A 26906-nucleotide genomic window follows, 5' to 3' on the forward strand; every position below is an offset into this window, starting at 1 on the left:
TCATAATTTTGTAGACCTCTATCAGGTCGCCCTTCAACCTCCGTCGTTCCAGTGAGAACAAACCAAGTTTATTCAACTGCTCCTCATAGCTAATGCCCTCCATACCAGGCAAAATCCTGGTAAATCTCTTCTGCACCCTCTCTAAAGCCTTCACATCCTTCTGGTAGTGTGACGACCAGAATTGAACACTATACTCCAAGTGTGGCCTAACTAAGGTTCTATACAGCTGCAACATGACTTGCCAATTCTTATACTCAATGCCCCGGCCAATGAAGGCAAGCATGCCGTATGCCTTCTTGACTACCTTCTCCACCTGTGTTGCCCCTTTCAGTGACCTGTGGACCTGTACACCTAGGTCTCTCTGACTTTCAATACACTTGAGGGTTCTTCCATTCACTGTATATTCCCCATCTGCATTAGACCTTCCAAAATGCATTACCTCACATTTGTCCGGAATAAACTCCAAATGCCATCTCTCCGCCCAAGTCTCCAAACAATCTAAATCTTGCTGTATCCTCTGACAGTCCTCATCGCTATCCGCAATTCCACCAACCTTTGTGTCATCTGCAAACTTACTAATCAGACCAGTTACATTTTCCTCCAAATCATTTATATATACTACAAACAGCAAAGGTCCCAGCACTGATCCCTGTGGAACACACTAGTCACAGCCCTCCAATTAGAAAAACATCCTTCCATTGCTACTCTCTGCCTTGTATGACCTAGCCAGTTCTGTATCCACCTTGCCAGTTCACCCCTGATCCCGTGTGACTTCACCTTTTGTACTAGTCTACCATGAGGGACCTTGTCAAAGGCCTTACTGAAGTCCATATAGACAACATCCACTGCCCTACCTGCATCAATCATCTTTGTGACCACGTCGAAAAATTCTATCAAGTTAGTGAGACACGACCTCCCCTTCACAAAACCGTGCTGCCTCTCACTAATACGTCCATTTGCTTCCAAATGGGAGTAGATCCTGTCTCGAAGAATTCTCTCCAGTAATTTCCCAACCACTGAAGTAAGGCTCACCGGCCTGTAGTTCCCGGGATTATCCTTGCTCCCCTTCTTAAACAGAGGAACAACATTGGCTATTCTCCAGTCCTCCGGGACATCCCCTGAAGACAGTGAGGATCCAAAGATTTCTGTCAAGGCCTCAGCAATTTCCTCTCCAGCCTCCTTCAGTATTCTGGGGTAGATTCCAGTTCATAGAATAAACATTGTCTTGCTTTAAAAAATACTTTTCTATTTATGCCGTACCACACCTGTAGAGTGGGCCGTGTGCTCCCCATACCACAATCTAGTAAAAGTTGTGGGTCAGGTGAACTCCATGATACACTTTGGGGTTCTCTAAACCCTGGCCCATAACACCTGCACATCATTGGGTTGTGGGGGTGAAACCCACACAAACACGAGGAGCGTGTGCAAACTCCACACGGACTGTGACCCCGGGTTGAGATCTAACCCGGGTCATCGGTGCCACGAGGCAGCAGTGCTAACCACTGTGCCACCGTGCCGCTCTATCCCTCTGTATGTTAATGTTTTTAAGGGTTCTGCCATTTACAGCATAACTCATACTTGGATTTGATCCTCCAAAATGCATCACCTCGCATTTGTCCGGATTAAACTTCACCTGCCATTTCTGAGCCCAAATCTCCAATCTATCCATATCCTGTTGTAACCTCTGACAATCCTCGGCACCATCAACAACTCTGCCAACCTTCATGTCATCCGCAAACTTACTATTCAGACCACCCACATTTTCCTCCAGATCATTTATATATACTACAAACAACAGAGGTCCCAGCACTGATCCTTGTGGAACACCACTAGCTACAGATCTCCATTCTGAACAACACCCTTACACCGCTACTCTCTGTCTTCTATCACCAAGCCAGTTCTGTATCCATCTAGCCAGCCCACTCCGAATCCCATGTGATTTTAATTTTTGTACCAGTCATGTGGGACCTTGTCAATCGTCTTACTAAAGTCCATATAGACCACATCCATAACCCTTCCATCATCAATTTTCTTTGTCACCTCTTTAAAAAACTCAATCAAGTTGGCGAGACATGACCCTCCCCGTAGAAAACCATGCTGCCCGTCACTAAATAGTTCATTTTCCTCCAAATGTGCAAAGATCCTGTCCCTCAGTATCTTTTCCAAAAGCTTCCCCACCACTGATATCAGTACCGAGGGAGTGCAGCACTGTCAGAGGGTCAGTACTGAGGGAGTGCTGCACTGTCAGAGAGTCAGTACTGAGGGTGTGCTGCACTGTCAGAGGGTCAGTACTGAGGGAGTGCTGCACTGTCAGAGAGTCAGTACTGAGGGAGTGCAGCACTGTCAGAGGGTCAGTACTGAGGGAGTGGAGTGCTGCACTGTCAGAGAGTCAGTACTGAGGGAGTGCCGCACTGTCAGAGGGTCAGTACTGAGGGAGTGCCGCACTGTCAGAGGGTCAGTACTGAGGGAGTGCCGCACTGTCAGAGAGTCAGTACTGAGGGAGTGCCGCACTGTCAGAGGGTCAGTACTGAGGGAGTGTTGTACTGTCAGAGGGTCAGTACTGAGGGAGTGCTGCACTGTCAGAGGGTCAGTACTGAGGGAGTGCCGCACTGTCAGAGGGTCAGTACTGAGGGAGTGCCGCACTGTCAGAGGGTCAGTACTGAGGGAGTGCCGCACTGTCAGAGGAGCAGTACTGAGGGAGCGCTGCACTGTCAGAGGGTCAGTACTGAGGGAGTGCCGCACCGTCAGAGGGTCAGTACTGAGGGAGCGCTGCACTGTCAGAGGGTCGGTACTGAGGGAGTGCCGCACTGTCAGAGGGTCAGTACTGAGGGAGTGCTGCGCTGTCAGAGGGTCAGTACTGAGGGAGTGCTGCACTGTCAGAGGGTCAGTACTGAGGGACTGCCGCACTGTCAGAGGGTCAGTACTGAGGGAGTGCTGCACTGTCAGAGGGTCAGTACTGAGGGAGTGCCGCATTGTCAGAGGGTCAGTACTGAGGGAGTGCTGCACTGTCAGAGGGTCCGTACTGAGGGAGTGCTGCACTGTCAGAAGGTCAGTACTGAGGGAGTGCCGCACTGTCAGAGGGTCAGTACTGAGGGAGTGCCGCACTGTCAGAGGGTCAGTACTGAGGGAGTGCCGCATTGTCAGAGGGTCAGTACTGAGGGAGTGCCGCACTGTCAGAGGGTCAGTACTGAGGGAGTGCCGCACTGTCAGAGGGTCGGTACTGAGGGAGTGCTGCACTGTCACAGGGTCAGTACTGAGGGAGCGCTGCACTGTCAGAGGGTCAGTACTGAGGGAGTGCTGCACTGTCAGAGGGTTAGTACTGAGGGAGTGCCGCACTGTCAGAGGGTCAGTACTGAGGGAGTGCCGCACTGTCAGAGGGTCAGTACTGAGGGAGTGCCGCACTGTCAGAGGGTCAGTACTGAGGGAGTGCTGCACTGTCAGAGGGTCAGTACTGAGGGAGTGCTGCACTGTCAGAGGGTCAGTACTGAGGGAGTGCCGCACTGTCAGAGTGTCAGTACTGAGGGAGTGCCGCACTGTCAGAGGGTCAGTACTGAGGGAGTGCCGCACTGTCAGAGGGTCAGTACTGAGGGAGTGCTGCACTGTCAGAGGGTCAGTACTGAGGGAGTGCTGCACTGTCAGAGGGTCAGTACTGAGGGAGTGCTGCACTGTCAGAGGGTCAGTACTGAGGGGGTGCTGCTCTGTCAGAATGAGAGAGCGAGGGAAGGTTCACTGTAGCTTGCGGCGTTAGTTTACATCTATGCTTTTTGTGATCTAACGCCTTCTTCCATGAACAGGGAAAGTGTCTCTGATGGACAATTAATAATCTGGATTACTCCAAATTTGCAGATGATACGAAGTTGGGTGGGAGGGTGAGCTGTGAGGAGGATGCAGAGATGCTTCAGCGGGATTTGGACAGGCTGAGTGCGAGGGCACATGCATGGCAGAGACAGTATAATGTGGGTAAATGTGAGGTTATCCACTTTGGTAGCAAAAATAGGCGGATTATTATGTGAATGGGTGTAAATTGAGAGAGGCGGATACTCAGCGAGACCTTGGTGTCCTCGTGCATCAGTCGCTGAAAGTAAGCGGCAGGTACAGCCGGCAGGAAAGAAGGCAAATGGTGTGTTGGCCTTCGTAGCGAGAGGATTTGAGTCTAGGAATAGAGATGTTTTACTGCAATTGTACAGGGCCTTGGTGAGGTCATACCTGGAGTATTGTGGGCCGTTTTGGTGTCCTTATCTGAGGAAGGATGTTCTTGCTGTGGAGGGAGAGCAGCGAAGGTTTACCAGACTGATTCCAGGCAGTCATATGAGGATTGACTAAATCGGTTAGGATTATATTCACTGGAGTTTAGAAGAATGAGAAGGGATCTCATAGAAACTTCTAACAGGATTAGACAGGGTAGATTGAGAAAGAATGTTCCCGATGGTGGGGGGAGTCCAGAGCTAGGGGCCACAGTTTGAGGATAAGGGGTGAAGCTTTTAGGACTGAGGTGAAGAGAGATTTCTTCACCCAGAGAGCGGTGAATCTGTGGAATTCACTCCCACAGAAAGTAGTTGAGGCCAAAACATTGTGTAATTTCGAGAAGGAATCAGATACAGCTCTTGGGGCTAAAGGGATCCGGAGAGGCGGGATCAGGGTATTGAACTGATGATCAGCCAAGATCATTTTTGTTTTTTAAATTTACTGTACCCAATTATTTTTTTCCAATTAAGGGGCAATTTAGCGTGGCCAATCCACCTACCCTGCACATCTTTGGGTTGTGGGGGCGAAACCCACACAAACACGGGGAGAATGTGAAAACTCCACACGGACAGTGACCCAGAGCCGGGATCGAACCTGGGACCTCGGCACCGTGAGGCAGCAGTGCTAACCACTGCGACGCCATGCCACCTCTATCAGCTATGATCATAATGAATGGAGCGGGAAAGACTCGAAGAGCCGAATGGCCTTTTCCTGCTTCTATTTTCCTGCTTATATTTTCCTGCTTCTATGTATTAAATCCACCAGAATTTGGGGAGCATCAATTTTGATGTAAAAGGTTAAATTCAGGTTGTGGAGGGAGTTGGATCATGGTGAGGAGGTGAGGGAGTGAACAGTGTGGAATGTTGTGGAGCTGTGGTTAGAATGTAATATGGAGAAAGGGCCAGGGGGTGAGAGGGTGAGGGTGAGGGGGTGAGAGGGTGAGTGGGTGAGAGGGTGAGTGGGTGAGGGGGTGAGGGGGTGAGGGTGAGGGGGTGTGGGGGCAAGAGGGTGAGGGGGTGAGAGGGTGAGTGGGTGAGGGGGTGAGGGGGTGAGAGGGTGGGGGGTGAGGGGGGTGGGGTGAGTGGATGAGGGGGTGAAGGGGTGAGAGGGTGAGGGGGTGAGAGGGTGAGTGGGTGAGGGGGTGAGAGGGTGAGAGGGTGAGGGGGTGAGGGGGTGAGAGGGTGAAGGGGTGACAGGGTGAGAGGGTGAGGGGGTGAGAGGGTGAGGGGGTGAGAGGGTGAGGGGGTGATGGAGTGAGGGGCAAGTGGGTGAGAGGGTGAGGGGGCAAGGGGGCGAGGGAGTGAGGGAGTGATGGGGTGAGAGGGTGAGGGGGTGAGGGGGTGAGAGGGTGAGGGGGTGAGAGGGTGATGGAGTGAGGGGGTGAGGGGGCGAGGGGGTGAGGGGGTGAGAGGGTGAGAGGGTGAGAGGGTGATGGAGTGAGGGGGTGAGGGGGTGAGAGGGTGAGGGGGTGATGGGGTGAGAGGGTGAGGGGGTGAGGGGGCGAGGGGGCGAGGGAGTGAGGGAGTGATGGGGTGAGAGGGTGAGGGGGTGAGGGGGTGAGAGGGTGAGAGGGTGAGGGGGTGAGGGGGTGAGGGGGTGAGAGGGTGAGAGGGTGAGAGGGTGAGGGGGTGAGAGGGTGAGGGGGTGAGGGGGTGAGGGGGTGAGAGGGTGAGGGGGTGAGGGGGTGAGAGGGTGAGGGGGTGAGGGGGTGAGAGGGTGAGGGGGCGAGAGGGTGAGGGGGTGAGAGGGTGAGAGGGTGAGGGGGTGAGAGGGTGAGGGGGTGAGGGGGTGAGAGGGTGAGGGGGTGAGAGGGTGATGGAGTGAGGGGGTGAGGGGGCGAGGGGGTGAGAGGGTGAGGGGGTGAGAGGGTGAGAGGGTGAGAGGGTGAGAGGGTGATGGAGTGAGGGGGTGAGAGGGTGATGGAGTGAGGGGGTGAGGGGGTGAGAGGGTGAGGGAGTGAGGGGGTGAGGGGGTGAGGGAGTGAGGGGGCGAGGGGGGTGACAGGGTGAGAGGGTGAGGGGGTGAGGGGGCGAGGGGGTGACAGGGTGAGAGGGTGAGAGGGTGAGGGAGTGAGGGGGTGAGGGGGCGAGGGGGTGACAGGGTGAGAGGGTGAGGGGGTGAGGGAGTGATGGGGTGAGGGGGTGAGAGGGTGAGGGGGTGAGAGGGTGAGGGGGTGAGGGGGTGAGAGGGTGAGGGGGTGAGAGGGCGAGGGAGTGAGGGGGTGAGGGGGTGAGGGGGTGAGGGGGTGAGGGGGTGAGAGGGTGAGGGGGTGAGGGGGTGAGGGGGTGAGAGGGTGAGAGGGTGAGGGGGTGAGAGGGTGAGGGGGTGAGGGGGTGAGAGGGTGAGGGGGTGAGAGGGCGAGGGAGTGATGGGGTGAGGGGGTGAGAGGGTGAGGGGGTGAGGGGGCGAGGGGGTGAGGGGGTGAGGGGGCGAGGTGGCTCTGCCAGGGTGATATGTTGGCCGTGTCAAGGTGCCCAAGTGGCATCAGCAGTGCCAGGATGCCACCCTGCCCACCAACAACCTGGTGGCCTCTGGTCACCTGGGTCACCCCCCATGCTATTCCGCCTCGTCCCCATTTGTGGGCAGCAACGCTAACCGGAGCCCGGCTGGGATGCCCTCAGCGAGGCCAGTAGATCACGGGAGCCGGTTCGATCTGGCATCGGCGGAGTTAAGCTCTGTAAGTCCGGGTCCCACCCATTGTGGGCGAAATCCAGATTCCGACGTCTCGCCCGATCTCGGTAGATTTAGCGTAATGACCATCGGGGTCCCGAAAGAGGCCTGTAGTGCTGATCTATCGGCGACGTACCATCCTGATTCTGGGGGATGGGGCGGGGATATCGCAACCAGAGAGTTTATGTGACGAGCTGAATGGTGCCACGCAATTCTACACAAAGATTTATTTGTCAAAGAAAAGCATCAACATGTTTGGGTTGACCTTCAGAAAGAGGCTGAATCCAATCATTGCCTTAACTGGCAGACTGCTTGGTGAGACACTGCCACTTTTTTTTTTAATAAATATTTTATTGAAAATTTTTGGTCAACCAACACAGTACATTGTGCATCCTTTACACAACATTGTAACAACACAGATAATAATGACCTTTTTAAATGTAAACAAAAACAACAACAAATAAATAAATATTAAATAACAAAAAATAAAAACTAGCCCTAATTGGCAACTGCCTTGTCTCAGGCCACCCCCCCCCCCCCCCCCCCCCAAGTCCTGGGCCGCTGCTGCTGCCTTCTTTGTTCTCCCCTATCTATCTTTCCGCAAGATATTCGACGAACGGTTGCCACCGCCTAGTAAACCCTTGAGCCGACCCCCTTAGGACGAACTTAATCCGCTCTAACTTTATGAACCCCGCCATATCATTTATCCAGGTCTCCACCCCCGGGGGCTTGGCTTCTTTCCACATTAGCAATATTCTGCGCCGGGCTACTAGGGACGCAAAGGCCAAAACATCGGCCTCTTTCGCCTCCTGCACTCCCGGCTCTTGTGCAACCCCAAATATAGCCAACCCCCAGCTTGGTTCGACCCGGACTCCTACTACTTTCGAAAGCACCTTTGTCACCCCCATCCAAAACCCCTGTAGTGCCGGGCATGACCAAAACCTATGGGTATGATTCGCTGGGCTTCTCGAGCACCTCGCACACCTATCCTCCACCCCAAAAAATTTACTGAGCCGTGTTCCAGTCATATGTGCCCTGTGTAATACCTTAAACTGAATCAGGCTTAGCCTGGCGCACGAGGACGACGAGTTTACCCTGTTTAGGGCATCTGCCCACATCCCCTCCTCAATCTCCTCCCCTAGCTCTTCTTCCCATTTCCCTTTTAGTTCGTCCATCATAGTCTCCCCTTCGTCTCTCATTTCCCTATATATATCCGACACCTTACCGTCCCCCACCCATTTCTTTGAGATGACTCTGTCCTGCACCTCTTGTGTCGGGAGCTGCGGGAATTCCCTCACCTGTTGCCTCGCAAAAGCCCTCAATTGCATGCACCTGAATGCATTCCCTTGTGGCAACCCATATTTCTCGGTCAGCGCTCCCAGACTCGCAAACTTCACATCCACAAATAGATCTTTCAATTGCGTTATACCTGCTCTTTGCCACATTCCATATCCCCCATCCATTCCCCCCGGGGCAAACCTATGGTTGTTTCTTATCGGGGACCCCCCCAGTGCTCCGGTCTTTCCCCTATGTCGTCTCCACTGTCCCCAAATCTTCAGTGTAGCTACCACCACCGGACTCGTGGTATAGTTCCTTGGTGAGAACGGCAATGGGGCTGTCACCATAGCCTGCAGGCTGGTCCCCCTACAGGACGCCCTCTCTAATCTCTTCCACGCCGCTCCTTCCTCCTCTCCCATCCACTTACTCACCATTGAAATATTAGCGGCCCAATAATACTCACTTAGGCTCGGTAGTGCCAGCCCCCCCCTATCCCTACTACGCTGTAAGAATCCCTTCCTCACTCTCGGAGTCTTCCCGGCCCAAACAAAACCCATGATACTCTTTTCTATCCTTTTGAAAAAAGCCTTTGTGATCAACACCGGGAGACACTGAAACACAAAGAGGAATCTCGGGAGGACCACCACCTTAACCGCCTGCACCCTCCCTACCATTGACAGGGCTACCATATCCCATCTCTTGAAATCTCCCTCCATCTGTTCCACCAACCGCGTCAAATTTAGCCTGTGCAATGTGCCCCAATTCTTAGCTATCTGGATCCCCAGGTAACAAAAGTCTCTTGTTACCTTCCTCAACGGTAGGTCTTCTATTTCTCTACTCTGCTCCCCTGGATGCACCACAAACAGCTCACTCTTCCCCATGTTCAATTTATACCCTGAAAAATCCCCAAACTCCCCAAGTATCCGCATTATTTCTGGCATCCCCTCCGCTGGATCCGCCACATATAGTAGCAGATCATCCGCATATAAAGATACCCGGTGTTCTTCTCCTCCCCTAAGTATTCCCCTCCATCCCTTGGAACCTCTCAGCGCTATCGCCAGGGGCTCAATCGCCAGTGCAAACAGTAATGGGGACAGAGGACATCCCTGCCTTGTCTCTCTATGGAGCCGAAAATATGCCGATCCCCGTCCATTCGTGACCACACTCGCCACTGGGGCCCTATACAACAGCTGCACCCATCTAACATACCCCTCTCCAAAACCAAATCTCCTCAACACCTCCCACAGATAATCCCATTCCACTCTATCAAATGCTTTCTCGGCATCCATCGCCACTACTATCTCCGTTTCACCCTCTGGTGGGGCCATCATCATTACCCCTAACAACCTCCGTATGTTCGTGTTCAGCTGTCTCCCCTTCACAAACCCAGTTTGGTCCTCATGAACCACCCCCGGGACACATTCCTCTATTCTCATTGCCATTACCTTGGCCAAGACCTTGGCATCTACATTGAGGAGGGAGATTGGTCTGTAGGACCCGCATTGTAGCGGATCCTTTTCCTTCTTTAAAAGAAGCGATATCGTTGCTTCTGACATAGTCGGGGCAGTTGTCCCCTTTCCTTTGCCTCGTTAAAGGTCCTCGTCAGTAGCGGGGCGAGCAAGTCCAAATATTTTCTGTAAAATTCAACTGGGAATCCGTCCGGTCCCGGGGGAGACACTGCCACTTTAACTGGCAGACTGCTTGGTGAGACACTGCCACTTTAACTGGCAGACTGCTTGGTGAGACACTGCCACTTTAACTGAGTTCAAACAGAACTAGAATTGGTTGTTATCATATCAGTTGCTGGTTAAAGTGTTGGAAGATTTTTAAGACTGCTGGCTCACAGATAAGATAAATACAGTCTGTTTCTAATCCTGGAATGTTTCCATTCAGTAAGCTGGGAATGGGGACAATCAAAGGATGAGCACCTTTGTCCTGGAATCCAAAGCTGCTGCCAGTTTGGACACAATCGCCCTGCTCCCCCTGTTACTCTGAACAATTCCGGAGTCAGCTGAACTCTTTGATAAACGTGGGGCTGAAATGGGAAAGCACCCCCACCCCCCACACAGCAGGTAATACAGGCTCCCATGAACCCTGTAACAACCCACTGCACCGCCACAGCAGACAAAGTCTTATATTCCACCTCCCTCACAGTGACCCAATTACGGGACGCGTGTGCCAAAATCACACCGTTCCTCCCGCTTCAGAACCACACCATTTAATTGCCACCGTCACACACCAGGCGACCATGTACGGCCTGGGTGAGAAAGAGCAGGTAAAGCTCACGGTCCTCAGCTTAGACCCATCAGTCGCAGCAGCCCTTCCCGACCCACAGAATGTAGGAGGATGTGATCGGGTACAACCGGGGCGACCCCGTAAATAAGTGCAGACAGACAAAGTCTGAACACCCCACAGCGTTCGCAGGACGTTTGTGGATTCACTTTGAAGCCGTTTTCGGCAACGTAGACCGTGCCCATTTGTCCGCAGACAATACGGTCAAATGGACCATGCCATGGATGCAGGACAGAATGCCTGTAGTAATTATGACCCCTCGGAGGAGGCTCATAATGAGAAGTGGGTGGTCAAAGGATTGTCCCGCGTTTGGGAACAAGCGGCTCACAATAAACCCGCAGCTAAAACCCCCGAGGAAAAGCAAGCCGCCGCAGACGTGCAGGCAGTAAGAACCACTCTTCACAGCCCCGCCTGGGTAAACGAGGGAAAGAGCAGCCCCCCAGCAAAACCGCAAGAATGCTACAATTGTGGACAATTGGGACATTTTGCCAAAGAGTGCAAGGCCCCTAAAAAACCACAGAGAGCCCAACAGACAGGCGCTATCAGTAAGAAAAAAAAAACAGAACCCATACATAGCGTTAGCACCCAGTCGGATCAGACAGACTTGACCGGAACGGACTGACGGTGTACAGGCTCCCCCAGCTGGGTCTGCGATACCCTTTGGGATAGGTCAGGACGACCCGTAGTCGCAGCAAAGGTTAGGGGACAGCCGATCGAGCTTCTCTGGGACACAGGAGGGTCCCGCACCACCTTAAATTCCTCCACCCTTGGTAAGGACACGTGGCCCACCACAGCCACTATCACCCTCAGCGGCTTCACAGGCCACTCACAACAGGGACATATCACAGCCCCTGTACCCATCCAAATCAGCACCATTAATACAAAACACCCCGTAGTGTTAGTCGACCTGCCCCCAACAGCAGAACACATTCTGGGAATCGACTTCATGAATTCTCATCACCTCTCTTTCGGTCCAGTCAACCAGTGTGTCTGGAAGATGGTGAAATCCGCTAGAGCCTCCGCAACGCTCAATATAGGGGACTATATGAACAAAATTAGCGCAGTAGGCGAGTTTTGGTTCAACCCCACCACACTCAGCACGGACCGACAGGTTAGGGCAGTCCTGCAAAAGAACAGGGCAGCATTCGCGACCCACAAGCGCGACTGTGGACGGATGACCGGTTCCGTACAAATAACAGGACCGGACCCTAGACCCCAAAAGCAGTACGGATTCCCCCTAGAAGCAGAGGGAGAAATCCTAAAGGTTATAGAGAGCTTATTAGAGCAGGGCGTCTTAAGATCGGTAGCCTCAACTAATAATGCCCCGATTTGGCCAGTAAGGAAGCCCGACGGATCATGGCGCTTGACCATTGATTATCGGGAACTCAATAAAGTCACCCCCGCAGCAGCCCCCACCGGAGCAACAAGTCCCGAAACCATGCTCAAACAGGGACTCCATGCCCGATATTTCACGGTTTTGGACGTCAGCAATGGGTTCTGGTCCATTCCATTGGCAAAGGCGTGCCAGTATAAATTTGCCTTCACTTTCCGAGCGCAGCAGTACACGTGGACATGCCGGCCACAAGGCTTCCACAACTCCCCCTCCATTTTCCACCGACAGCTGGCAAATGGACTAGCAAAATTTTCTCGCCCCGAATGTCTGGTACAGTATGTAGACGATCTACTACTGCAGACAGACACCAAGGAAGAGCACATTGAGCTTCTGTCCGAACTCCTGGAATTGTTACATTCCATTGGCTGTAAAATAAACCCCAAAAAGGCCCAGATTTTGGAAGATAAGATGAGATATTTGGGAACTATTATCACACACGGCAAACGCGAGATCGAGCACAAAAGAATTGACTCGATTGCTAAATTGCCCCTTCCCCAGAACGTTTCATCCCTCCGGTCATTTTTAGGACTGGTTGGCTACTGCCAAAACCACATTGATGGTTTCGCCAGCAAGGCAGCGCCCCTCTCAGACCTCCTAAAGAAAGGAGCCCCCTGGGAATGGCTTCCGCAGCATACGGATGCTGTGGACTCTTGAAAACAGGCACTCATAGCCGCCCCCGCACTACAAGTTCCAGACCCGCTTTCCCCTTACGCCATAGAGGTAGCGACCACAGACCGCACCCTTTCAGCCGTGCTCCTGCAGGAACGGCACGACCAGCTAAGACACGTGGCTTATGCCTCCCGGATTTTAGATGCTGTGGAGCAAGGATTCTCAGTCTGTGAGAGGCACCTGCTCGCAGTTTTCTGGGCAGTCCAGTACTTTTCATACATTACCGGACTGAACCCCATTACCATCTTGACCGAACACACCCCACCCAACTTTTACTAGACGGACGACTTAAAGACGGTACCGTCAGCGAAATCCGCGCTGCTGGGTGGACCCTTCTCTTACAAGGACGGGACATCACAGTCAACGGACCAAGACTCACACATACTTAGCGGACAATCTACAGTACACCGGAACCCCCCATGAATGTGAAATCATCTCGCCCCACCATAATACAGGCCCCTTTATAGCTAAAACACCCCCCAGAAAACTAGCCACTCCATCTCAGAGCCCCCCTCACCCGGACACGTGTGACCCCATTAGGATTTATGTGGATGGATCTTCCACAGTCTGTGATGGGCAACGCATAACAGGTTATGGGGTTTATGTGGAGGACGCGCAGGGACCCGCCCTCGAGGAAATCGCATTAAAATTACCCGGACACTTAGGCGCGCAGGCAGCAGAGCTTGCGGCCATCGCCTACATTGCAGACCACCCAGATTCCTTCCCCAGCCCAGCAGACATATACTCAGACAGTCTGTACGTCTGCAACAGCCTCACTGAATTTCTGCCCCTCTGGGAAACAAGAGGATTTGTTTCCGCGGATGGGAAACCCCTCCCCTCAGCCCCATTACTCCGCCATATTCTGGAAAAAGCCAAGAACCGGACCTTTGGCATTATAAAAGTCCGCAGCCACCATCGTTCCTCCCCCCCCTGGAAATGTAAAAGCCGACGCACTGGCTAAGGCAGGATCCAGGCATGGGGATTTTTGGAAGCCCCCCGGGAGCGCGCCAGTGAGTGCGCCAGTGAGTGCAGTTCAAGTCACACAGACTAGGATCGAAGATCTAGTGGAGGCCCAGAAGCAGGATAGCGCTCTCACTGAAATCGTGAAAGGGAAGTTTCCAGCCTCATACGAGAGGTACAGAAATACAATAACCACACATGACGGCGTGGTGCTAAAGGACACCCTTTATGTAGTTCCTGAGCAGGATAGGAACCAAATAATCTGTTTATTCCATGATGGTCATGGACACCAGGGAATCGAACCCACCGCAGCCCACCTCAAACAGCTTTGTTGGTGGCCTAATCTCAAGGAGGATGTATCCCATTACATTGAGAATTGCCTCATCTGCGCTCAGAACAACCCAGATAGATATGCCAAAAAGGCACTTCTCAGCCACACCCGACCCGTTAATGGCCCCTGGACTAACCTCCAGATCGATTTTATAGGTCCATTGCCCCCTTGCAGGAATGGCTATAAATATGTTCTGGTGGTCATAGACACTTTTACAAAGTGGGTGGAAGCATTTCCAGCCCGCACCAACACCGCGAAAACCACCGCCAAAATCCTAACCCACCACATCTTCACAAGATGGGGACTCCCCCACAGTATTGAATCAGATCAAGGTTCTCACTTTACGGGACAGGTCATGCAGAACGTCCTCACGATATTTGGCAGAACCCAAAAATTTCACATTGCGTACCACCCACAGTCGAGTGGTATCGTGGAGCGCATGAATCGGACACTAAAAACCACCCTCAGAAAAATGGTCCAGCAGAACAACACCACTTGGGACTCAGTCCTCCCTTTTGCGCTGATGTTTTTGCGTAACACTGTTTCCACCTCCACAGGTTACACCCCACACACTCTCATGACCGGACGCCTCATGAAAGGGACAGAGTACTTGTTGGGTTTAGACCTGACCAGCCCTGAAGTTACGGCCCTCACCCACGAGAAAGCCGTGGAACAATTACTTATAAATGTAAAAACGGCTCAGTTAGCAGCCGCTGTTAAACTGGGCACTAAAAGAAAACAGAGCAAGGCCTGTTTTGATAAGGCAGTACATGCAACGGAGTATGATCTCGGACAAGTGATGTTATCTGTGTATAACCCCAGCACATTTCTGTCTCCGAAATACTCGGGTCTGTACTCCATTACGGATAAAGTAAGCCCATCGGTATATAAAATCAAATACCCAAATGGTAAGACTGCGTGGTTTCACATAAACCAGCTAAAGGCTTATGGAGCACAGTCGAACCACGCCCACCACGTCATGCTTGAAACAGCAGACCACACCCCGTCCACAGCCAACGTAACCACTCCAACCCCCTCCACGCCCAGCCCAGACACGGACTCGCCCCCGACTCCACCCACAAACTTTACACTCCGCCCCGGAACGCCCACAGACTGCAGCAGCAGAGACAGCGACTGTGACTCTGACGACAGCCACAGCACGCCTCCCTACTATCCTGGTCCCACACCCAGCGACTCCGAGTTCGACTCCAGGGACCCCTTCCTCATCACTTTCTTAAACAAACCACACCACCGACCACCGAACCACACGGACGACCCCGACTTTATCCCCACTCAACTTGACGAACGCCACTGGCACCGCAACAACTCCTACAGACTTGTCCGCAACGACGAGAGCAACCCCAACTCACACCACGCAGCCCTCTCAACATTAATTCACTCCAGAGTTTGGCACCCGGGAGAAGGGGACGATCCCGACTCTGACCCCCAATCCGCCAACCCCTTTGCAACCCTGTTCGCAACAGAGAACTGAGGTGTCCACATGATGATTTAAAGGAGACACTTGGTGAAAAGTGTTGTCCTTCCTGATGGAACCTGCAGGATGTTTTGTGTTGTTTGTATGTTTGTTTAAATGTTGTTCGTCCAACAGGAGAATTTTCTCACCGCCACACACCCATTCACCTGAACTTTTTAGCTCTTTCCAACGGACACCCACCTCGGCCAGACGCTTGTTCAGCGGTACCAACTTGTCCACAGATACCTGGTCAACAGACCAGACGCTTGTTCAGAGGAACTAGCTTTTCAGCTGATACTTGTTCGGGTATCAGACGCCCGATCGTAACTGCTTTTCTGATTCGAGGATGGAATCACAGCAGCAACCTCACCATGATGACTACATTTTTGCCCATTCTTGTCGGTTGCTCAGGCAGTGGAGAAACGGCGTGAGACCCGCCCTGCCTGGGAACCCCCCCGCTGGTCAAACACGCTCGGGTAGGGGAGATACGGCATTGGTAGCCGTCCTACCCGGGGACTCCACCCAAATCTTACCCGTCGCGGCCCATACGCACCTCATTCGACCTTTTCCTTTCAAAAACAGTTTTATTTATTTAGGCAACCTTTGGGTTGCTGCCAACTGCTATTTACATCCAGGAACATTTGGATGATAAACTTAGCACTGGTCCACCATTGGGAAGTGTGCCGTGTCCTAACATTTGTTTTGGAAAAAAAAAATGAGGGAGTCACATATAGTGACCAATTATAAGGGAATAATTGGCCCCGCAGGACAGGCACACTAACGTACCAGATATTATACCAAGGTAGTTACAGATACTACGCTTGTTTTACAGAAGTCCAGAAGCTCCAGGACCGGAGAAAACAGAGAACACAAAGACAGAAAAAGAAAGAGGACAGCCATGAGGACTTCGTTCATCGTGATCAAGATTTTTATACTGGACATTTGGTTGCGCGTGAACGCGGACCCCATTACTTCAAGCCCCCCAGCCGTTAATGTTTCACTGCCCCGCAGCACCCAGAGCCCAGTCACCAGCGACACTGCATCTTCCTGGTGTGCCAGGTTCATAACCTGGTCCTCCCTGTCCTACGTGATTGAAGCACTGTTAGCGTTGGCGATACTCTGCTGTGCAGTACAGACTATGCGCCTCCGCAAATGGAGAAGGAGAGCGTACCGCGCTCGAACCCCGGTATATCGGATCCAATCCCCTATGTTCGGGTATGACCAGACCCCCGACCCCCGCGACCTATAATACAAAAATAAAGAACAAGCACTTGCGTTTTCCTGTAAATAAAAAGATGTACAAAACTTTCATGAAAAAAAAACTGTATGATCCTGAGCTTGACTGCCAGCCAGGATAGAATATATGGAATGTTATGATTGTTGTTGTATGTTTTAGAGAGATAGGACGATGCAATGCGTAATGAGTGTATTTAGGTAAAATTAGAGGTTCCAAGTTTTTATTTTGTAGATACATGCCCCTGCCTGACATAGCGCCCTCAAGAATTGTTTAGGTAACTTTTTGTGCATAGCTAGGGTCAGAGTAGTGGCCATGTGGGAGGTGTCCCCCCCCCCCCCCCCCCGGTCAGGGAACAGAAAGGACAAAATTTATGTGATCCTTCACGCTTTGCGTTAGGATCACAAGGAGGGCCTGTAGCCACCTAAAATGGCTGATTCCCTATTAATTTGGCCAAAACCTGATTTAAAATGGCTAACCGAAAAGGCTGATGGGAAAAGCAGCCAACAGGACACAAACGGACAGCTGCAGACAGAATAGCGTATTCGGCTCTGGGGAAGTCGGCCCAGACCGATACCTGCGACCATTAGCAGCACATCAACCCAGACATCTGCAGTTTAATCGGCTATCCCCGGGAACAATTGCAACATATTAGCAATTGAATGCCGGGCCAGACCTGTCGGCGCCTGCAGTGGCCGAAACAAAGACAGGTGAGCGACCACCCCCCGATCGAGGAATCGCCCCATTATTGGAGCATATCGAACCCAGTGATTGGGAACAGGTCCAATCACTTGGGACTCAGGGTCAAGGGCCGCCCCGAGAGGCGGGAAGCCCCTGGGCCCTATAAAGTGAGGGGCCAAGTTCAGATCTCTCTCTCTCCCTTCTTCTCCTGCTCGCCACCTTCGCCAGAACATCGACCAGAAACTGTAAGTTTGACTCCAGCGATCGCTACCCGATAGAGACTCCTAGCCATCGACCTGTATCAGCCTTTGAATCCCGCAGGCCAGATCCGATTCGATAAGCCATTTGTTTCCCTGACCTGGTGGGCCCTTCCTAAAGTTAAGTATTGGCCAGTAGTGGTAGGTTTTGATATAGACAGTAGGATTATTGTGTAAGTATTTATTGCTGTACATAATAAATGACCGTTGATTTCAATCTTACTAAGCGGTGTGCTGACTTATTAATCATAACTCAAGCTTGAACCACGTGGCGGTATCAGAAAGATACCTGGCGACTCGTGAGCAAAGGTGACATAATCAGAGCTAATAAACTAAGGCTAAAAAGATCAACAGTGGGTGATTGGGAATGGGAGTAGGTGATTGGGGAGGGGGCGGTGGGTGATTGGGAGGGGGCGGTGGGTGGGTGATTGGAGAGCGGTGGCAGGTGATTGGGGAGCGGGCGGTGGGTGATTGGAAGGGGGTGGTGGGTGGGCGATTGGTGAGGGGGAGGTGGGTGATTGGGGAGGGGGGTTGGGTGGGTGATTGGGGAGACGCTGGTGGGTGATTGGGGAGGGGGGTGGGTGATTGGGGAGGGGGTGGGTGATTGGGGAGGGGGTGGTGGGAGATTGGGGAGGGGGGGTGATTGGGGGCGTGGATGATTGGGGAGGGGGGATGGGTGATTGGGGAGGGGGCGGTGGGTGATTGGGGAGGAGGTGGTGGGTGATGGGGAGGGGGCGGTGGGTGATTGGGGAGGGGGGTGATTGGGGAGGGGGCAGTGGGTGATTGGGGTGGGGGGTGGGTGATTGGGGTGGGGGGGTGATTGGGGAGGGGGGGTGGGTGATTGGGGAGGATGCAGTGGGTGATTGGCGTGGGGGGTGATTGGGGAGGGGGGGTGGGTGATTGGGGAGGGGGCAGTGGGTGATTGGGGTGGGGGGGTGGGTGATTGGGGTGGGGGGGTGATTGGGGAGGAGGGTGGGTGATTGGGGAGCGGGCAGTGGTGATTGGGGTGGGGGGTGGGTGATTGGGGTGGGGGGTGATTGGGGTGGCAGGGTGGGTGATTGGGGAGGGGGGTGATTGGGGAGGGGTGTGTGATTGGGGAGGGGGAGTGGGTGATTGGGGAGGGGGCAGTGGGTGATTGGGGTGGGTGATTGGGGTGGGGGGGTGATTGGGGAGCAGGGTGGGTGATTGGGGAGTGGGCAGTGGTGATTGGGGTGGGGGGTGGGTGATTGGGGTGGGGGGGTGATTGGGGTGGCGGGGTGGGTGATTGGGGAGGGGGGTGATTGGGGAGGGGGCTGATTGGGGGGGTGATTGGGGAGGTGGGATGGGTGATTGGGGAGGGGTGGGTGGGTGATTGGGGTGGGTGATTGGGGAGGGGGGTGGGTGATTGGGGAGGGGGCGGTGGGTGGGTGATTGGGGAGGGGGTGGGTGATTGGGGAGGGGGGGTTGGGTGGGTGATTGGGGAGGGGCAGTGGGTGATTGGGGAGGGGGGTGGGTGGGTGATTGGGGAGGGGGCGGTGGGTGATTGGGGAGGGGGCGGTGGGTGATTGGGGAGGGGGCGGTGGGTGATTGGGGAGGGGGCAGTGGGTGATTGGGGAGGGGGTGGGTGGGTGATTGGGGAGGGGGCGGTGGGTGATTGGGGAGGGGGGTTGGGTGATTGGGGAGGGGGCGGTAGGTGGGTGATTGTGGAGGGGGCTGTGGGTGATTGGGGAGGGGTCTGTGGGTGATTGGGGAGGGGGCTGTGGGTGATTGGGGAGGGGGGTTGGGTGATTGGGGAGGGGGGGTTGGGTGGGTGATTGGGGAGGGGGCAGTGGGTGATTGGGGAGGGGGGTGGGTGGGTGATTGGGGAGGGGGCGGTGGGTGATTGGAGAGGGGGCGGTTGGTGATTGGGGAGGGGGCAGTAGCTGATTGGGGAGGGGTGGTGGGTGATTGGGGAGGTGGGGTTGGGTAATTGGGGAGGGGCGGTGGGTGGGTGATTGGGGAGAGGGTGGTGGGTGGGTGATTGGGGAGGGGGCAGTGGGTGATTGGGGAGCGGGCGGTGGGTGATTGGGGAGGGGGCGGTGGGTGATTGAGGAGGGGGGGTTGGGTGATTGGGGAGGGGGCGGTAGGTGGGTGATTGTGGAGGGGGCTGTGGGTGATTGGGGAGGGGGCTGTGGGTGATTGGGGAGGGGGTTGGGTGATTGGGGAGTGGGTGGTGGGTGATTGGGGAGGGGGGTTGGATGATTGGGGAGGGGGCGGTAGGTGAGTGATTGTGGAGGGGGCTGTGGGTGATTGGGGAGGGGGGGTTGGGTGATTGGGGAGGGGGCAGTGGGTGATTGGGGAGGGGGGTGGGTGGGTGATTGGGGAGGGGGTGGTGGGTGATTGGGGAGGGGGCGGTGGGTGGGTGATTGGAGAGGGGGCGGTGGGTGATTGGAGAGGGGGCGGTGGGTGATTGGAGAGGGGGCGGTGGGTGATTGGGGAGGGGCGGTGGGTGATTGGGGAGGGGGCAGTAGGTGATTGGGGAGGGTTGGTGGGTGATTGGGGAGGTGGGGTTGGATAATTGGGGAGGGGGCGGTGGGTGGGTGATTGGGGAGGGGGCGGTGGGTGATTGAGGAGGGGGGTTGGGTGATTGGGGAGGGGGGTTGGGTGATTGGGGAGGGGGCGGTAGGTGGGTGATTGTGGAGGGGGCTGTGGGTGATTGGGGAGGGGGCTGTGGGTGATTGTGGAGGGGGTTGGGTGATTGGGGAGGAGGTGGTGGGTGATTGGGGAGGGAGGTTGGGTGATTGGGGAGGGGCGGTGGGTGATTGGGGAGGGGGCTGTGGGTGATTGAGGAGGGGGGTTGGGTGATTGGGGAGGGGGGTTGGGTGATTGGGGAGGGGGCGGTAGGTGGGTGATTGTGGAGGGGGCTGTGGGTGATTGAGGAGGGGGGTTGGGTGATTGGGGAGGGGGGTTGGATGATTGGGGAGGGGGCGGTGGGTGGGTGATTGTGGAGGGGGCTGTGGGTGATTGGGGAGGGGGCTGTGGGTGATTGGGGAGGGGGTTGGGTGATTGGGGAGGAGGTGGTGGGTGATTGGGGAGGGGGCAGTGGGTGATTGGGGAGGGGGCGGTGGGTGATTGGGGAGGGGGCGGTGGGTGATTGAGGAGGGGGGGTTGGGTGATTGGGGAGGGGCGGTAGGTGGGTGATTGTGGAGGGGGCTGTGGGTGATTGGGGAGGGGGCGGTGGGTGATTGGGGAGGGGGCAGTGGGTGATTGGGGAGGGGGCGGTGGGTGATTAGGGAGCGGGCGGTGGGTGATTGGGGAGGGGGCGGTGGGTGATTGAGGAGGGGGGGTTGGGTGATTGGGGAGGGGGCGGTAGGTGGGTGATTGTGGAGGGGGCTGTGGGTGATTGGGGAGGGGGCTGTGGGTGATTGGGGAGGGGGTTGGGTGATTGGGGAGTGGGTGGTGGGTGATTGGGGAGGGGGGTTGGATGATTGGGGAGGGGGCGGTAGGTGAGTGATTGTGGAGGGGGCTGTGGGTGATTGGGGAGGGGGCTGTGGGTGATTGGGGAGGGGGTTGGGTGATTGGGGAGGAGATGGTGGGTGATTGGGGAGGGGGGTTGGGTGATTGGGGAGGGGTGGTGGGTTATTGGGGGGTGTGATTGGGGAGGAGGTGGTAGGTGGGTGATTGTGGAAGGGGCTGTGGGTGATTGGGCAGGGGGTGGTGGTTGATTGGGGAGGGGGGGCTGATTGGGGAGGGGGCTGTGGGTGATTGGGCAGGGGTGGTGGTTGATTGGGAAGGGGGGGTGGGTGATTGGGGAGGGTGTGGGTGATTGGGGAAGGGGCGGTGGGTGATTTGGGAGGGGGGTGGGTAATTGGGGAGGGGGGTGGGTGATTGGGGAGGGGGCAGTGGGTGATTGTGTTCCCTCGAAATGGGGGGGTGGTCTTTTCAGGTGGGTGCCGTTCAAGGTCAGCACATTTGTCCGATCAAAGAGACACTGTAATAATCATGAGGTGTGAACGGGAGCCATGTTGAGTCACGTTCTCCTGTGCATGGCCGGACCTCCCACACAGCTCCGGTGTGTTCCCAGCTCCTGGTTCTCAGAACATTGTGATCCCAGCAAGTTGTCATTCAGTCCGCGTCATTCGCCATTGGCTGCTGTCAGAGGCTGGGATGAACGGAGGGAGGGCTGGTGCTTCCGGGAGGCTGCTCGACTCTGAACCTCCATCCTCCCGGGTGAAGGATCATTGCTAACAAAGGCTCTTGTGGTTAGCCAGTCTCTCCGCAGAGTCTCCAGGGTAATGGTTAGCTCTGCTGCCTCACAACACCAGGGTGGCACAATGGTTAGCACTGCTGCCTCACAAGGGGAGGGGCTTAGGTTCAATTCCGACCTTGGGTCACTGCCCGTGTGAAGTTTGCACTTTCTCCCCGTGTCTGCGTGGGTTTCACCCCCACAACCCAAAGATGTGCAGGGTAGGTGGATTGGCCGCGCTAAATTGTCCCTTAATGTCTAAAGGTTGGATAGGGTTGCAGGGATTGGGTGGAAGTGTGGGCCTGGGTTGGGTGCTCTTTCAGAGGGCTTGTCTAGACTCAATGGGCCGAATGGTCTCCTTCTGGACAGTAGTGATTCTGTGATTCTGTGAAGAAGGCTGAATAGTGTCTGAGAGAGGGTTCTCCCACATGGTGCTCATCACCCCGGTCAAAGAACAATGTCTCCATGTGCAATTATGTATGAACAGGAGGAACACTCCTCTCTGGTCCTCCAGGATGTCCTACACCTGGAAGGTGTGGAGCGGGGATGTTGTGTTTCGGTGGAAGCTTGACATGGTGCCTCTGAGATAGAGGTGAACCTCTGTCAGGCCGAGATGATGCAGGCTCTGAGTAACTCTGCCAGATGATGAGGAGGAGAGACATTGGCAGGTTAGCTCAGGGCCAGGAGGAGCAATGGTCTGAGCGACAGGAAGCAATAGAGCGTTGAGAAGGTCAGGAAACTGGTGAACAGGGCCCACCGTGATGATGGGCATTGACCCGAGCACACGAATATCCGAGGCAGTGCTGTTAACTACACATGTGAGAAAGGCAATGTGGGAGGCACCTTAGAATGTGCCGGAATGTAGTTGCTCAGCTTCTCCCCAATGACCTGCAGCCATGAGGGCTTGCAGGTCAGTGCAATAAATCTCATTGTCGCCTTAAATGTGATTGCCAGTGGCTCCTTCCAGGGCTACATGTGGACCTGTGCAGCATCTCCCAGTCAGCGATACACACATGCACCAGGAGGGGAAAAATGTCCCTTTCAGGAAAGTGGACCAATTTATCCAACTCCTTCTGCATCCTGAGACTGAGGAGCATTTGTTTTTTTCAGTAATCTCAGGATTCTTGCAAGTGTAAAGAGCTCTTCACAGCAGACATGGGCTCCGATCGCCCAGGCCAAGGTCTACATCTAACTGATTCTTGAAAACATGTTTTGGCCTCACTACTTCCTGTGGCAACGAATTCCACCGGCCGACCACTCTCTGGGTGAAGAGATTTCTCCTCATCTCTGCCCGAAATGTGTTACCCTGTATCCTCAGACTGTGACCCCTGGTTCTGGACAACCCCACTATTAATAACAATAATCTATATTGTCACAAGTAGGTTTACATTAACACTGCAATGAAGTTACTGTGAAAAGCCCCTAGTCGCCACATTCCGGCGCCTGTTCGGGTACACAGAGGGAGACTTCAGAATGACCACCTTACCTAACAGCACATCTTTTTGGACTTGTGGGAGGAAACCGGAGCACCCGGAGGAAACCCACGCAGACACGGGGAGAACGTGCAGACTCCACACAGACAGTGACCCAAGCCGGGAATCGAACCTGGGACCCTGGCGCTGTGAGGCAACAGTGCTAACCACTGCTACCATGCTGCCCACAGGAACATCCTTCCTGCATCTACCCTGTCCGGTCCTGTTAGAATTTTATAGGTTTCTGTGAGATCCCCCCTCATTCTTCTGAACTCCAGCGAATACAATCCTAACCAATTCAATCTCTCCTCATATATCAGCCCCGCCATCCCTGGAATCAGTATGGTAAACCTTCGCTGCGCTCCCTCGAGAGCAAGAAGATCCTTCCTCAGAGGAGACCACAACTGCACACAATACTCCAGGTGTGGCCTCACCAAGACCCTGTATAATTGCAGCAACACATCCCTGCTTCTATACTCGAAACCTCTCACTATGAAGGCCAACATACCATTTGCCTTCTTTATCGCCTGCTGCACCTGCACGCTTACCTTCAGTGACTGGTGCACGAGGACACCCAGGTCTCTTTGCACACTCCCCTCTGCCTTCCCGTGGATAACCTCACATTTCTCCACATTATACTGCATCCGCCATGCATGTGCCCACTCACTCAACCTGTCCAAATCACACTGAAGGGTCTCTGCATCCTCCTCACAGCTCACCCTCCCACCCAACTTGGTGATATCTGCATATTTGGAGATATTACATTTTGTTCCCTCATCCAAATAGCTGGGGTCCCAGTCCTGATCCCTGCAGTAACTCCACTAGTCACTGCCTGCCTGTGTTTCCTGTCTGCCACCCAGTGCCTATCCATCTCAATACGCCTAATCCCATGTGCTTTAATTTTACACACCAATCTCTTAAGTGGGACCTTGTCAAAAGCTTTTTGAAACTCCAAATAAACCACATCCACTGGTTCCGCCTCATCAACTCCACTAGTTACATCCTCAAAGAATTCCAGTAGTTTTGTCAAGCATGATTTCCCCTTCATCAATCCGTGCTGACTCTGTCCGATCCTGCCACTGTTTTCCAAGTGCTCAGCTATAAAATCCTTGATAATGGATTCTAGAATTTTCCCCACTACCGACTCCAATAGGCTGTGATATTAATACTCTGATGCCCAGTGGCACTAATAATCTGAAAGTGACTGCCCTCGACATCAAGGCAGCATTTGACCGAGTGTGGCATCAAGGAGCCCGAGCTAAACTGGAGTCAGTGGGAATCGGGGAAAACTCTCCGCTGGTTGGAGCCATACCCGGCACAAAGGAAGATGGTTGTGGTGGTTTGAGGTCAGGCATCTATTTGACCTTCCGAAATGTATTACCTCACACTTGTCCGGATTAAATTCCATTTGCCATTTCGCCGATCAAATCTCCAACCGATCTGTATCCTCTGACAATCCTCTTCGCTATCCGCTACTCGAGCAACCTTTGTGTCGTCTGCGAACTTACTAATCAGATCAGCTACATTTCCTCAATCATTTATATATACTACAAACAGCAAAGGCCCCAGAACTGATCCCTTCGGAACACCACTGGTCACAGCCCACCAATCAGAAACACACCCTTCCACTGCTACCCTCTGTCTTCTATGACCTAGCCAGTTCTGTATCCACCTTGCCAGCTCACCCCTGATCCCGTGTGACTTCACCTTCTGTATCAGTCTGCCATGAGGGACCTTGTCAAAGGCCTTACTGAAGTCCATATAGACAACATCCACTGCCCTACCTGCATCAATCATCTTCGTCACTTCCTCAAAAAACTCGATCAAGTTAGTGAGACACGACCTCCCCTTCACAAAACCATGCTGCCTCTCGCTAATAGGTCCACTTGTTTCCAAGTGGGAGTAAATCTTGTCTCGTAGAATCTTCTCCGATAATTCCCCTACCACTGACGTAAGGCTCACCGGCCTATAATTACTGGGATTATCCCTGCTACCCTTTTTAAACAAAGGAACAACATTGGCTATTCTCCAATCCTCTGGGACCTCCTCTGTAGCCAGTGAGGATCCAAAGATTTCTGTCAAGGCCCCAGCAATTTCCTCCCTTGCCTCCTTCAGTCTTCTGGGGTAGATCCCATCAGGCATTGGGGATTTATCTACTGTAATGTTTTTTACGACCCCCAATACCTCGTCCTTTTTGATCTCAATGTGACCAAGACTATCTACACACCCTTCCCCAGGGGTAGTCATACTCCTATAATCTGTGATATTAATACTCTGCTACACAGTGGTATTACAACACTGATAGCCAGTGATATTAATACTCTGCTACACAGTGATATCAATACTCCATTCCTATAGTTTTCTGGAACTATCTCTTCCAGAACCACAAGAGGTGAATCCGAAGAGATTTACCAATGAATATTCAGCCAGATTTAGTTAATCTGAGAGAAATGTATCGAAGATTGATCCTAATCTGATCGAGTTCAATGTTTTGGGCTTTGGAATGTAGAAAGACAGTTACTGAGATACCAGGTTTTTGTCAGGTTTATTTTGACAGGAGGGACAGAAACGGAGTCAGCTATCTGATTAAAAACTATTCTGAACCCAGCTCCTCTCTCTCATCAGCAGATGTTGCTGCTTTTTCCAGCACTTTCTGTTCCTATTTCAGATTCCCAACATCTTCCATATTTTGCTTTAATTTTTAATTATTAAAAATGAGCAATAAGAGGAAAATCCCATTTGTTTCACATTGGGTCAGTGTGAAGCATCAATGGAGAACAGCTCCACTTACCAAATCAAACAGCAATGGTGAACTGGCAGCTAACAGGAAATGTCCCAATGTCTACAATAAACATTTCAGAACAAGCGGGTGGTGAAAGAAAGAGGCGGCCCATTTAGGGCTAAAGCGGCGGTTTGCCGTGGAGGCAGCAGAAATCGCGGCAGAGTTACCAAGGGCTTTACATCTGTCTTTACAAAGCAAACGAGGCTGAGGTGAGAAAGGAGGTAACTGATGCACTTGAGGAATTTACAATTGAGAAGGAGGTGGCCACCTTTACTGAGGAATCAGACGGGATGCATCCAAGGGAAGTAAGAGTGGAAACTTCAGAGGCATTAGTTCAGCACTCCTTAGCCAGGGGAGTGGTGCCAGAGGACTGGAGAATTGTGAATAATTCTCCCTTGTTCAGAAAGAGATGCAAGGGTTAAGCCTGAAACTACAGATCAGTCCGTTTGGTGATAGGGAAACATCTGGAAACTATAGTTTGGGACAAAATCAATAGTCACTTGGACACGTTCAGGATAATTAAACAAAGCCAGCATGGTTTCCTCCCACAGTCCAAAGATGTGCAGATCACGTGGGTTGGCCATGATAAATTGCCCTTAGTGTCCAAAAAAGGTTAGGTGGTGTTATGGGGATAGGGTGGAGGTATGGGCTTGGGTAGGGTGCTCTTTCCAAGAGCCGGTGCAGACTCGATGGGCCGAATGGCCTCTTTCTGCCCTGTAAATTCTATGATTCAAAGCATCTCTACAGTGCGGAAGGAGGGCATTCGGCCCATTGAATCTACACCAATACCTGAAAGAGCGCCCTCTCTACACCCCACCCTATCCCTGTAACCCCACCTCATATCAGGGGCAACTGATCATGGCACATCCAGCTAACCTGCACATCTTTGCTGTTCAGGATCCTAAGAGGTACGGACGGCGTAAATCGTGAGAAACTGTTCCAGCACCAAAACCCAGATTCAAAA

The sequence above is a fragment of the Scyliorhinus torazame genome, chromosome 8, assembly GCF_047496885.1.
Source record: "Scyliorhinus torazame isolate Kashiwa2021f chromosome 8, sScyTor2.1, whole genome shotgun sequence".
Lineage (NCBI taxonomy): Eukaryota > Metazoa > Chordata > Chondrichthyes > Carcharhiniformes > Scyliorhinidae > Scyliorhinus > Scyliorhinus torazame.